The following is a 15,179-nucleotide window of genomic DNA, read 5'->3' on the forward strand; positions in this document are numbered from 1 at the left end:
TGCTTGGCGCAGTGTTACCACGCCGACTTTGATAATGTGGCTCGGGGGCGAATCTCTGCACCGTAGAGAGACAGGAGCTGCCCATGAGCTTTTTCCCGACTCCCTGGCCACTGGCACTTCTGTTCCTGTCATAATGTTCAAACCCACCCGCAGATCACACAGACCCCATGGCTACTTGTGTTTAGCGTGACTCGACGCTTCATTGTGTTAGTTAGGCTACTTGGGATACACACATGAATGATGGTAAAATCACGGCAGGAGATGGAATGTGTGTGAACAGGCAGATAGTTGTTTCGCGCATCTCAGCTGCATCTTCAGTAGCTAAATATTCTTAAATCCCCCTCCCCTGTAAGCTTGGACTGCATGTGTTGTTTATGGTGTTGAAGCATGGCACACAGACATCCTCCGATAGATATCAACACTCCTAGAGCTCTTTAGGCCGGTCTCCCGGCTCGGATGACTTGAGACAGGAGCGGACGTGCGTTGTGTTGCAGCCAGGGAAGCTCACTTTGGGGAATAGTCAATGTTTCACAAGGTCAGTGGAGGGCTGTTGACAGCCCATGAGGGAGAGGGCTCCCCTGGAACACAGAGTCCGATTTCGGGGAAGTGAGAAGGCTTGGCGCCTTTGGAAGCACACAGAATGATTTACCCCTCCTATGAGGATGGATATAGTAATTATGCGACATCACTGACAAATGAAAGGTGCTCATATGAAAACTTCCTCAGAGCCATTGCAAACATGTTTTGACATAGAAGTAAAGGGTATCAGGAATGTTACATGTTTTGGCATATAGGAACCTTTCACTTTTTAGTAACTGGGCAACCCAGGTTGCTGTAATGTTCAAATTAATTTATTATGGAAAAAGGGGAGCAGCAATGGATGTAAATTGCTTAATCCTAATATAAAAAAAAAACAAACTGCTTGCTTTTCCACCCGTCACCACCTCTTTCACTACAGCAAAATCACACAAATACATATATTTTTTGCCCTCAGTTGTTCTTTTACTTCAAAATAATTACTTATGTGGCTATCAGAAGGTATGTTGGAAGGAAACATGCTTGTAGCACATTTCTTGAAGTTTACCAAGCTTGACAGGTGTCAGACGATATGTGGCTTCTTTTCTTGTGCTTCATTTCATAGCTCAGTTGGGAGTCATATGCATGGTGGCACTCTGTACTGGGCCTGTGCTTGAGTCCTCTATAAGGTAAAGTTACATTAGTATCCATTAATACAAGGCTGTAGTTAATTCTCATACATTACAGTTGGTGGATGGAAGCTCTATACTGCTGATGTGGGGCTGATCAATGACTGAGAGGATACAAGCAGTTTTTCCTACTAAGCTGCTTTGCCTCTTAAAGGTCATTCACATATCAAATATGGCCTTCCTGGGTTTTAATTTGATCACTGTGTGTCCTGTAATACTCTAATAGCTCTCAGATCAGTGAACTAGCCAGAAAAAACACAAATCTGTGCAAGGAAAATGATAACCGATGTGATTTAGATTCTTATTACTTTCTGTGTTCTTGAAGAGAAAAAAAAATCTGAATGCCTAAATGAAGCTAATATGCTGAGTGGTAAAAGCCTAGAGGATGAAAAGGCAAAGAATGTCCTACAACCCCAGCACTCGCTCCGGATCAGACAGCATCGGGGATGTTGGATGAGATGAGAGGTTGTGGGAAATGGGGATGGCTAATACTGCTATCTGTCCCTCTCCTCCCTACATCTATCAGTCTCCTTCTGCACTTGTTATTTTGCTATCACACACAGATGCACATAAATACTCGTTCTCTCTGTGTGTGTCAGCCTGTCTCTCTCTGTAATCTTAAGCAGTAACACCAAACATTTATCTCCAGCCTTGGTGCTATTGACACACTCATTTCAGACCCAGAGGGGAGTGATAGGGTAATAGAGATCTCTTGTTGTCCGTTTGTTTGGCTATTACAAAACATAGCGCAGTATTTCTTTGGTAACTACATATTTGATTTGTTTCTGTATTCTACAGTAGGTGTGCTGCCACCACTGCCCTTTTAATGACCGATGGGAGGCCAGTTAGAGTAAAATTGAGATTTAAGTGCAACTTAAAATCGGCTTTTAAACATAAATCACTGGATAATAACAGGGAATGAGGCGTATACTTTTAACTTGTTTATTTAAAAGACTTACAAATATGACTATCATGAGTTAATACACCAGTGAAACTTCCACACAAAGTATTTAAAATGAAATGGAATTTTTTTTTTTTAGATAAGTCAAGGTTGCTGCTTGCCAATGTCACCACAGTAATACAAGGGAAATTCAGTTTAAGTAGTTAAGTTCTTATGAAGATGCTTGATACATTTTGCAAATTTTCTCAAAGATTGCTCATGGAAAAAAAAATTAACTACACACAAGAAAAACACACATCAAGGGATGCAATATTGTGCTTTAAAAAACACCAATATTGATTTTTTATTTTTTTTTTCTTTCGTCGGGGGGGTGCTAGCTAGATTTCTTATAGGGTCGTGCTATAGCTGTTTCCATGGCATCATTGTTAAATCAGCCATGAGCACTGTGATTTTTGTCTCAATTTAAAATCTTAAATGTGATATGTACAACACACACACACACACACACACACACACACACACACACACACACACACACACAGACACAGACACACATACAGTTATACAGTCGGATTCTTTCTCTTCTGTACCACACATGGTCCATACACACACACACACACACACACACACACAGTTATACAGTCGGATTCTTTCTCTTCTGTACCACACATGGTACACACACACACACACACACACACACACACACACACACAATTCTCTTCTTTACGACACATGGTCTATGCACACACACACACACACACACACACACACACACACACACACACACACACACACACACACACACACACACACACAGAGCTAAGAAGTCAGCCAGGCCCGATGGGGTTGCCCACATGGATTGTAGGCAATCAATAACACTCTGAGAACTCCAAACTTTCCAAAACACTTAAAGGACTGTTTGTATATATAGTAGAACACCATAAGGTACAGCTGTGCCTTGCCAGCTTACACATTGAAATAAACACAGAACCACACACACACACACACACACACACACACACACACACACAGAGGTGTTTATATGACGGACAATGTGTTGGATTTTTATAGCCCAAGCTTCAATTTTAAACCATGAGCCAACACAAACGGATCAAAGTCACAAAACCACATCAATAAGTTAGCAAATCACCTTATAGTCAGGATGTTTATGTATCCCCCAACACATCAGACACAAAGCTGTAAAAAGGAGGAAGGTTTGCCTTGATAGCACACCCACTGCAGGCCCACATCTATCAAAAACACACTCAGCAGCGACCCAGCTCAGAAATTATATCCGGCTTGCATGACAGCCATGGCACAAACGCACACAAACATCTCTGCCAGGATTTATCAATTTGCACTAACTCACTTTAATACTCCTCACCCCCACATGTGGTTACTGTGGCCTCAGAGGGCTTGACCATCCTTCATGCATACTGTACATCTTTCTACTTATCTTTATGATTTTGGATGAGTAATTTATGGAAAATATCTAATTGCAGTTCTTCTGACCAATATTGCATTTGCAATACGTTTTATCTTCTAAAAGTTGAACAATTTGGACCAAACATAATCACAAACTTATCTTGTTTCTACGTTAAAAGAATCATGCCGTTTTTCTACAGAAGAATTTAGCAATTTATCTCACTTTATTAAGTAAGATATTACATTAGTGGTATACTTATTGTTGTTCAATAGTATTTAAATATAATCATGATGTTCAAAGTGGCTTTATATACATATTTTAAATTTTTTTACAATGGCTGCATAGTTGGACAGTTATGATGATGATAATGAGAAACTGCTGGTAAGTTGCGACTGATGCTGTGTTTTTATATAAGACTGAAGACACGCAAAATGTTGTAGCATTGCACTCTGCTTAAGCTAACGTTAGCTTCACGGACTGAAGAGATGAAGAGGTCTGAATCCCGGAGGTCCTGATTTTATAGATATTTTAATCGATATTTTAATCTGCAGCCAACTCTTTACTTTTTCAAAGAAAAGAAAAAATTATACAGAGTGGTATTTCTTCTTCATTAATATAATGTCTGGTCAAGTTTTTAAATTTGCAGACGCCAGCATGCCAAGAGTGAGCATATTTACCTCACAACAGCCAAGATTACTTTTTGTTATTGTTTTGCCAACTCAAAGAATTAACGTTAATTAATTGCAACGGAGTAAATTTGCATGTTTTCATTATAGCTGATGAAAGCAACAGCTGCCTGGGTCAACTTTCACTTGCTACAGCTTGTTGAGACATGGTGTAAATTCTGAATAATATGGCAGCTCTTGCGATTTGAAAATTGCTACCTTTTAGAATCGCTGATATAAGCTTGTGACCTTTCAATCACAGTAAGTAATTAAAGAGGTGAAGACTGTAGCTTTGTACTGTATGTGTGAGATGATGGGCTGGCTGGTTTTGTGGGTATTCTTGTCAAACTAACGAACCTGCTGAGCTGGCTGGAGGTATAGGAAGCAGTGTGGACTAGAGCAGAGCGGAGAGAGTTCCCTGGTTCAGTGGGCCTGTGATTTCCCTGTGGTGGGTCCTGCTATGGCAGCAGTGCAACTCTTAACAACCTCAGCTTCTGTCTTGTCTTGCCCCGCTCAGGGTGGCTTCGAGAAAAACACCCGCCAGATATAAGCTTTTCAAGGCCCAAAAAGTGCTTCATCCATTTGTCAGATCACATACCAAAACACATAGCTGGCAGGTGCATTGATATGTACAAATCCTGCCACTCAAACAGGTTCAGCATGTAAAAATTGGGGCATTTCAACTCTTTTGTAGTGTGTCTTTCTCACTGTCGGTTTATGTGCGCGTGCCTCCGTCTGTACAGATGAAAACTCTCAAAAAGACTCGTAGTGTGAGATGTTTTTTCACACGTGTAATGTGAGGGTTTGACAGCATTGTAAGGATTTGTGTGTGTGTGTGTGTGTGTGTGTGTGTGTACATACATGTTTCTATTTGTGCATCCATGTATACATACACTACTAGTCAAAAGTTTTAGAACACCCCAATTTTTTAAGTTTTTTTTATTGACATTTTAGCAGTTCAGGTCCAATGAGTAGCTTGAAATGGTACAAAGGTAAGTGGTGAACTGCCTGAGGTTAAAAAAAAAGTAAGGTTACCCAAAACTGAAAAATAATGTACATTTCAGTATTTTACAAAAAGGCCTTTTTCAGGGAACAAGAAATGGGTTAACAATGTAAAGCTGTTCTGCAGCAATGGAGGTTGATCAAGCTTTGAAAGTTGGTGCTACCAATTCCCAGAGGTGTTCCAACTTGTCTGGATTACTTCCAACCCCCTCTGTTTGTATAAAAGTATTGTTGGAACACACTGTGGTACCATACCCTCGTAAGCATTATTTGAACAGTATTGTACTGCAGAAAGTAGTGTTTTGCCATAAAAATGGCGGGAAAAAGGCAATTAATAATGGAAGAGAGACAGACCATCATAACACTTAAGAATGTTGGTCTTTCCTACAAAGAAATTGCGAAGAAAGTCAAGGTGTCAGTGAGTAGAGTTTTCTTCACCATCAAAAGGCACTTAGAAACTGGGGGAAAGTCTGACAGGAAGAGGTCTGGCAGACCCAAAGCCACAACAGAATCAGAAGACAAGTTTCTGAGAGTCAACAGCTTGCGTGATAGGCGGCTCACAGGACAACAGCTTCAAGCACAGCTTAATAGTGGTCGTAATAAGCCAGTCTCAGTTTCAACTGTAAAGAGAAGACTTCGAGCTGCAGGTTTGATAGGTCGAGTTGCAGCAAGAAAGCCATTACTAAGACGTCAGAATAAGAAAAAGAGGCTTGCCTGGGCCAAGAAACATTGTCAATGGACTACTGAAGACTGGAAGAAGGTGTTATGGACTGATGAAACAAAATTTGAAATCTTCGGTTCATCACGCAGGATTTTTGTACGCCGTCAAGTAGGCCAAAGGATGGTTCCTCAGTGTGTGACATCAACTGTCAAACATGGAGGAGGAAGCGTGATGGTCTGGGGCTGTTTTACTGGATCCACGGTCAGTGATTTGTACAGAGTGAAAGGCACCCTGAACCAAAACGGCTACCACAGCATTTTGCAGCACCATGCAGTGACCTCTGGTATGCGCCTAGTTGGTCAGGGGTTCATCCTACAGCAAGATAATGACCCAAAACATAAGTCCCATCTATGCCAGAACTGTGTATTCAGCTGTTATATCTGCCAAAGGGGGCTACTTTGATGAGTCAAAAATGTAGAATACATTTTGGTTTATAAATTGATTCCATGATTTCTTTTTTAACTTAAATTGTTCATTTGTTCTATTCTTTCATTTCAGAGTACAGTAAGACATTGAACTGCATGAATTTCAATAAAAACCTGGAAAAATTGAGGTGTTCTAAAACTTTTGACCAGTAGTGTAGATTGCTGTTGAAAGAAGTTAAATTGTCTCAGAGGAGAGCTTGATCATATTAGGTCATGTCTGTCTTTGTCTTTGCTACAGTATTTTTTTTAACAGTTGTACAGTATATAAAACAGAAAAAAAGTTTAATATTTGTTTGCGTCTGTGCTTGCATCAATCCCTTGAATATGGGGGTGGGAGTAGAGGGTGAGTTATTCAATTCATCAAAAAAAAAGCAATAACTTGGTGTTATTGATTTCATATGGCGACTCAGTGTGTTTGTGCATGTTGCTTTAATGCTTTAATGTGACCTGCACCTACGATACCACGACACATCCCTTGTGTGTGTAAACATACTTGGCAATAAAGCTTTTCTGATTTTCTGATTCTGATTCTGACTTTGGTACTGCTCTTCATGACAACATTTCCTTTAATTGGCATGCACTATAATACATTTCAAAGCCTTAATGTTTCAGTGTGTTTTTCATCTTGCAGTGGGCATGTTTTCCTCACACACGAATCCTTTTCCTATTGCCTCTCTTCTTTTGATCATTTTTCATCGTTGGAACATTATCTTCTTTTTAGCTTTGGACACATCTATATACTATATAAGCGTTGTATAGTTGAAGCCCATTGTTGAATTGTGCGATCAAAACCTAAGTGGTTTGGCAGGAGTGTAGGCCTATTGTTAGAATAAAGGAATGAATGTGTGAGAGGAGTGTGTGTGTTGGTGGATCAAAGTGGTAATGAGCCATTACTGTCAAGTCGTTACATAAGTGAAGAGTGCTTTTTGCATAGGAAGTGATTTAGTGCCTTAATGGAGCAGCGTGTTCATTTGTTTAGGTTTCTGCTGCAGCCAGCTAGGAGCCATTTTGCGCAACATGCATGTACAGTAGTCCTGTGAAACCAGGGGTATTACTAGTCTGAGGGTTACAAATGACGGAAGCTGTCCCATGTGCTTATGGCCTTGATCTTCCTCTATCCGCCTTTCTTATCTGACCCTCATGCGCGTCTGTGTCTTTTTCTCATTTTCTTCCTTTCAATATCTCTTGTTGATATGAAGTGACAGGACATTTTAATATTGGATTTCTAATGCTACAAGGTGGCCAGGAGGCCTTCAGAGAAAAAAGCACAAGGCAAAGGAAGGACAGGAACAAGAATGAAAACAGGAGTCGATTATACACAAAAATAAAAATAAGAGCCGGAGTAGAGCAACAAAGAGTAACACAGTGTAGAGTAGAAAGGACACGGGAGGGTTGGAAAGCATGACTCACAGTAGGTCCCAGATCAGTGTTCAGCAGGCTAGCTGGGGGCACATGTACCTTTTTTTTTTTTTTTGCGAGATGACGCAGATATATTCCAGCTGCTCCAAATCCTACATACCTCCAACAAAGGATTGTTATCAGATATACCACATGTTGCTGTTGGAGGAGAGACAGCCTTTTTCCAGTCGGCTCTTGGATCAGTTACAAGGCTCATCGCGGAAGCCCCAAAGCATTACCAAGGGCTCACCCGCATCCAACACAACAGCTGCAATAGAAAGTAATTGTACCTAATTAATTCGTGATTCTTGGTAATTGTGTTGATTTTGTATGTTGCCCATGCTTTGTGTGTGAGAATGTGTGTTGGTATGTACACATGCTGTCCATTGTCGGTATTTGTGTATGTGCGCGCATAATTTACATGGTCACTCTGTTGGTTTCCTTCCATGTCTCTGTGCCTTTTTGAATGGATGTGAAGAAATGCTGAATAGAAAACATTAGGAAGTTACCAAAGAGCAAGGTTATACTCTACCTCCCAGAGCATGTATTGACAGATGTGTCAGCAAGCTGACCTGATGGGCAGGGTTTCACAGAAGAAGAGCTAAAAGTGTGGGAGAGAGTGAGGGAGAGAGGGAGACAAGGCAGGCTGAGGTATTAGATTTCCATCAGCAGGATTCAGCCTCTCGTGCATTCTTATTTGTGTGTGACATAAGGGTCATTAAGGTGGAGGTAAAAAAACACTCTAAAGGAAAGGTACATATTAATATACTGTATTAACCCTAATATTTGACCCTCGAAGACTGAAATATCACCAGTCTGAAATTTATCATTCACACCCCTGCTAAATCATCATTAAAAATTCATTGGACATCAGCAGTGAGAGGCAGATGAGAGGCTTGCAGGTAGAGGGAAAAGAGTAGGCTGGAAATGAGGCGCAGTGGTGGAGTGAGGGATGAGAGCGACACAATGTGTGCTCGTGTTACAGAGTCTTGATGGACAACTAGCCAGGCCCATTCCACTGACCGATAAGGCTCTATCTCCATACTTGCAGTGAGAAGTGTCTAATTTCCTCCTGGCGATCTCCATCGAAAAGGTAAAGAGCCCCGCCCATGTGACGCTAGAGTCTAGATCAAATAGAGACGTGAGATTAGTGGGCTGCTTTTAAAGGAACTTACTTCCCACAGCATAATGGCCTTTCTTCTTTTTGTTCCCTCGGTGCATTATTAATCAACGCTCATGCATACGAGCGCGCATGCACAACAAATCACGTCCGCACGCAAGCGCAGTTCCTTTTTGTGATGGGTTACATGTCTGACTAAGAATGCGGACGGAACAGTAAATAATAAGGGAATTAATTAGACTCCAGTGAATAATTTATGATAAATGGAGAAGTTTAATCAAGCAATCAGTCTACTCTGGGCACGGCATCTGGAGCAGAAGAATATTACTGGAGAGAGGGACGAGGATGACAATGCAGTTTTAACTCAACATAAACACACACCTTCCTTCTACTTCTCTCCCTAGTTGCGCGAAACCAACACATGGCGAGCTGACAATTTTGTCTGGACAGACGAGGAGGTGGCACAACAGGGCGTGGACTGGGAGTCCGGTCAGTCAAAATATATAGACATATGGACCGTATTTCACTGTAAAAGTCAGATATCATCAAAGCTGAAAGCCATACGGACTAAGTATAGGCAGGCTGTGGATACCCAACGGCAAAGTGGCCATGGGCAAGTAATCACTATGTATATATTTTGATTAATGTAACGAAATATGGGGTGGGTGGGTCGCCAGCCACCACAGCAATAGAGGTTGCAGACTTTTGTGTTTTTACCCTTTAGACGGGAACGCGACGGTGGCATGTTTTTAAGATTTCCACTCTGGAGGGTGGTTTCACTTTTTTGCGTATTTAAGTCCCAAAAAAATGCCGTCGCCGTCTAAACGAAAGGCACATCTGATAAAATATTTTTACGTTTTCACCTGCAAGTGTTCTTGTGTAAACAGGGCCTCAGTGAAAACTACTGGAATGCAGAGAATACCTGGCAGCTTGCCACAGCTGATTGTTAAAATAGTGATCATAGTGTGCGGTATCGGTTTCCCTGCTATCATACAGAGGGCCTTCTTGTTAATCTTGATGTTAAACTGCCAATGTGCCCGTTATTGAGCTGCATTGCTCTCTAGCTCTCTCATACCTGGTAGTCTTTCTGAAATCACATTATTGGTTCTCCTCTGAGCCAAATGGAGTCATTTCCTTAGCAAACTGACTTCATATATTTTCCTGCTAATGACTTGCTTAAGCTACTGTTGAAAACATAATAGCATCATTATGGGCCAGGCACCATCAGGTGTCTCAAGGTTAATAGCAGCATTAATTGACTAGAAGGATGAAGGCTGAGACATCCTTGTTGTCCCTATTAAGTAGTATTCTTGATCTGTGAATTGGATGCAAAGAATTGGAAGATTGCCTCGTTATCGATGCCAGAAAAACCGCATCATTTTCAGATATATATTTAGTGTCAGGGACAGGTGCTTTGGTTTTTAACAAGCTACACATGAATTGTGAAATGATGAGATGCTACACCAAAAAAACAAGCACAATTCTTTCTTTTAAATGTATGTCACATTGTCCGTAAGGATATTACTAGTTTTGCTTTGCCAGACCTTCCTACACAGCGCTGTGGAGGAGGGTCTGGCTAGTCCACACAGCATTCCAGGATGGGAGAAAAACATGCTCTGGTTTATTGGCATTTCTTTAAACCAATCCGAATCGTCATGGGTGGTGATAAGCCTCGGAAAGGAACTTGTTTTTAGTGAAACGTGTACGTTCAAAGGTTGTTTTAGTCGTGCAACAGAAAACTCAGATTGGACAGATAGTCTAGCTAGATGTCTGGATTTACCTTGCAGAGATGTGCGGAGCAGTTAACTAAAGTCCTCATGAACCGACTGGAGTTCAAAATTCCAACACAAAGAAAGCGGAAGGAAACAGACATCCGGCCGAAAAGAAGGACATCCGGCAGAATTTCCGGCGGCATCGAAGCAATCCCAGAAGTCGAAGGTTGTGGATATGGACTAGGATAACACTGACCACCTGAGATATGGCTCGTGGTCAGTATCATCTTCAATATCATCCGTGTATAGCAAAACGGTTACCACTGACAGATACAGTACGCTCACATAACTGAAACGAAAATGTGATTTTACATCTGTGATATGCGGAGTAAGAAGAAAACTTCATGAAAGAGGTTAGGTGGCTGATATGAGGATAAGAAAAGCATTCGGAGTGAGGATAGTTTCAGGAGAGCGATAAAAATTGAATGATGCATAAAAAATATTTAGAACTAGACAGATAGAAGGAGGCACAGAGAGACACACATTTATTTATTGCAGCTTTCCTATTAAACAGTTATGACAAACTCATGGCTAATATATTAACAGACTTATCCACCAACATCCATTATTTATTCATCATCAAAAATTCAATCTGGCAGACTGTGTGCCATTATTCAGATGTGCTGGGGGAAAGTAGTGCATTTGAATAAATGAGGGATTGTAGGACTCACTCCCATGGCTTGTTGCTGTTCCAAAACCCTCCCTTTAAATTATTCAAAGGTAAAATCAATCAAAAAAATTCAGGAGATGGATTGATATTGAAAATAAATCCCTCTTTACCTCACATAGATGAATCTATTATATCATTGGGAAGAAACATTTTTATTGTTCTTGACTTCAGAGTTATCAAACTGTTGGAAGTGACTCTGTCGCACACCATCTGGCTTGCGTTTTTCATTAGCAGGAGAGTAAAACAGGATGTTTTTTGCACATTTCAACTTGCATTTCATTTGAGGACAGTTTCTGGCCCCCTGCTCATGACAAGCTCATATTTACTATATTTGGTTTGCCTTGTTTCCTCTGGTGAAATTCTGCATCTCTCGGCAATACCTAAGTCTGAATGAGATTGGATATGGAAATGTAGAGCACTGCAGACCAGTACTTTCTGCTGATGTTGTGGAACTTGGCAGTATGGCGAACAGGACATATTCTTTAGAGAACCAATCACTCGAGCACACAGACACCTCTGTGCAAGCAGACACATGAAACCTGAAACACATGCACCCACACATACTCTTCATGTAATGGAGTACATTACAGAAAACACAAGCACAGTAAAACGGTACATATTTAAAGTGTTTTAAAAGTGTTCGCTAAATGGGGAAAATATACAGGCAAGAATTTAACTTAATGGATATATTTTACCTAGGCCTGTAACAATTATTAACATAGTTGTCTAATCACAATATTTTTATGTAATCGTTTCTTTGTTTAACCGCAATTAATTACTAACATTAGCTAAGGTATGACTGTTGATGGCAATTGTTGATTTTGTTTAGATGTGCCAAATTGTAATTAACTTAAGTGATTATTGGTCGAACTCTTGAGCAAATCGTTACCACCCACCATTTTTTTCCCCAGAGGACTGTTATAACTGTGATCATTTTATTATTATTTAAATTGTTAGTTATTTGCACTTGTCCCTATACATGCAACAAAAATGGGGGAAAACTTAGTTTTGCCAATAGTGATGACTATTTTTGCCGCTTCAAAAATGCCTTGTTTGGGCAAAACGTTACGTTATCTGGGTCACAGAACGAAAAGATGTATCCTGGGATTCATAAAAAACTTTCATTTGTTTATAAAAGTAATAAATAAATGCTTCTTTTTTTTAAATTGACTGAAAGAGACAATTATATTGTTTTCGCAATTATTTCTGAGACAATTAATTGTTGCAAAATTTGGAATTGTTACAGCTCTAATTTGACCTCTTTTACTTTAGATGAGACTAGTTCTTTATCTTAATCTCCCTAATACATGTATGCTATACTGTATACCATTGGCATGCTAACTGATTGGAATATTAGTTTTGACTGTATTTGGTCATAATACAAAGTATTACACAATTTAAACAGTTTAATATGTTGACTTGATGAAGGTGCTAGATGAAAAGTTAAAGATCACCAAAGTTATAACCATGCATCCTGTTGAGAATACAAATGTCTGAACTAAATTGAATTGCAATCCATTTGTTTATATATTTTAGTCTGGACCAAAGTGGTAGACTGACCAACAGATGGACATTGCCATCCCTAGAGCTGTGGTGTGGTTTAAAAATCAGTATGATAATGTGAGTGTACAAGCACGATCGATAAGGCAGTTGGCAGTTTTGGTAAGTAAAAATGCCGGCATATCTTTCTTTAATAGTGTCAGTAGTCGTCAGGCTTTTAATGTTTTGTTGAGATTGTATCAGCGGAAGTTGCTTATTAAAGTCTAGAATATAATTTGTTAATATCTTAGTTTTGTTGTTGTGATTGACTGCAGATGTTTGTGTTATTTTACCCAAGGACTTGGCCAACCTATTCTGTCAAAACCTGCGGTGTTCAGTCACTCGCCTAACTTGCATGCTTGGATCTGTGCAATACAATAGAATCCAACAAATTACAACTGGTTCATAACGGAAGCTCTTTAGACACGTTAGAAAAATTGGCCGATAATGAAAGTCAGGCTGACCAGCGTTGTGCTCTCTTTTGTGATAATCTTGCTGGCTACATTCCCAAACACTGGCCCTCATTTATCAACCTAAAGTAGAAACCAGCGCAGATATGAGTACAGAAATCATCTTATGACAGGCTTCACGTGTGATTCATGAAACATTTGTATCACACCAATAGGAGCGTAAGAATCATTGATTGATAAAGCGTACATTCATAAATGCAGCGGCTGGAAACAATCGTAATTTAAATATCACGCCCCAATATATTCTCGGTTTTGAGGCCCCTACAATTTACGACATGGCGAGACGTAATCCGGATAAGAAGCGGCACTTTTCAGAGGTAGAGATTGAAACCCTGATATCTCATACTATGTTTACACGTGGCCGGCTATTCTCATAAACGGATATTTTAACTTCTCCATTTTCAGAAAAGTGTTCGTTTACACGTACGCGTGTATATGCCATCAAGAGCATGCCAAACCTGTAGGTGGCAGTGTATCGAGAAGCTCAAGCCCACATTAGCCAATCAGAATCCCAAAAATAGCAACAACGGCAATTAATCACTTCCTCTCTCTTCTCTTCCTCACTTCCTCGGCTGCCTTAACCTCCGTTTGTCTCAGTTTACATGCAAACGTCCAAACAAAGTTTTCCCAAATCTCCACTCTGGCCAGAGTTTTTAGAAAGAATCGTTTTCAGAGGCGAATTTTCCGTTTGCGTGTAAACAAAGGGCACAAAGAAAGGGAAATGTCTCAGTTTTTCAAAATAACCATGTACGTGTAAATGGGGTATCAGATTCATTTGCACTTACGTGTGTACTATTTGGCAGCCTGAAAACTGGTATTAAAGGCTGTAGAAAGAATGTGGAATGGAAAGAGATCACTGATGCGGTCAAGTGTTGCCATAGTAAATCGGACTCCAGCTGAAGTTTATTTAATTTATACATCCTTGACATATACGTATGCCATAGTCCTAGTAATATACAGGCTTATGTTGCAATCTCTTAGGCCTACATGTAGGTGTACTTATATTTAAATAAACACACAGTAGCTGAGTTTATGCAGTGTCTTTTTATTTTACTCATGTTTCTTTTCATCGGTCCAAGCCAGGCAACCGTGAGCTGTGAGGGAGAGCGCGTGTCCTCCGCCACCCCGACACTGAAAGCAGATGGGCTGGAAAAACAAGCCGAAATATGTCGGTCAATGGCAGAAATAAATTGTTCACTTGTGGCGATTAACAACACTTTAAAAGAGAACCGAAAACCTGAAGAATAAATAAAAATGTTGTGCATCATCATGTTTCCTGTATTGAATATCATTGCCAAACATAACATTATACCTTTTAAAAGCAAGGAATAATATCCTGTCTCCTTCGTAAAGCCCTCATTTGGGGCTGTGCTGGACACTGGTCTCTGGGCATCGGGTCATCTGGCTCCATCACTACATTTATGGCACCCTGTTTTCCTGCGCGATGTTGTGCAGAACCCCACAGACTAAGACAATGTTGCAGGCTTTTTCTGGCGCGTATAGTAGGGTCCCCCCCGCTGATGCAAGACAGAGCCATCTGCCCTTAATCAATCCGATGGAGCTCTCCACCGTGGCCTGTGTGCGTATGTGTTGAACCGGCGCATAGAGGTCTTCTAAAAGCCAGTTCTGCCATTGCCGATAAGTGATCAACTGATGACTTCTCCTGTTAAACTGATTATATGCTGCACGGCAAGTCCACACTACACACTTCAACTAAACCGGGTGGTTATACCATGAACCACCGCTAGTCATACTGGAAAACTTGCGTACACAAGTTCAGACCAGACGTGAGATTTTATGGCAGCCTAAGATCACGTTCAAATTGATAAATGCCTTGCTTTGCATAGGAATCGGCGTACGCCCGT

General features: G+C 40.5%; 1 protein-coding gene across 3 annotated transcripts in view; it reads left to right on the forward strand.

The window, feature by feature from the left end:
* The window catches only part of fibcd1b (fibrinogen C domain containing 1b), a 131,619-nt gene that overhangs the window by 20,072 nt on the left and 96,368 nt on the right, over nt 1-15,179 (forward strand). The window lies entirely within an intron of this gene.

This window comes from Perca fluviatilis, chromosome 17 (genome assembly GCF_010015445.1).
Source record: "Perca fluviatilis chromosome 17, GENO_Pfluv_1.0, whole genome shotgun sequence".
Taxonomy (NCBI): domain Eukaryota; kingdom Metazoa; phylum Chordata; class Actinopteri; order Perciformes; family Percidae; genus Perca; species Perca fluviatilis.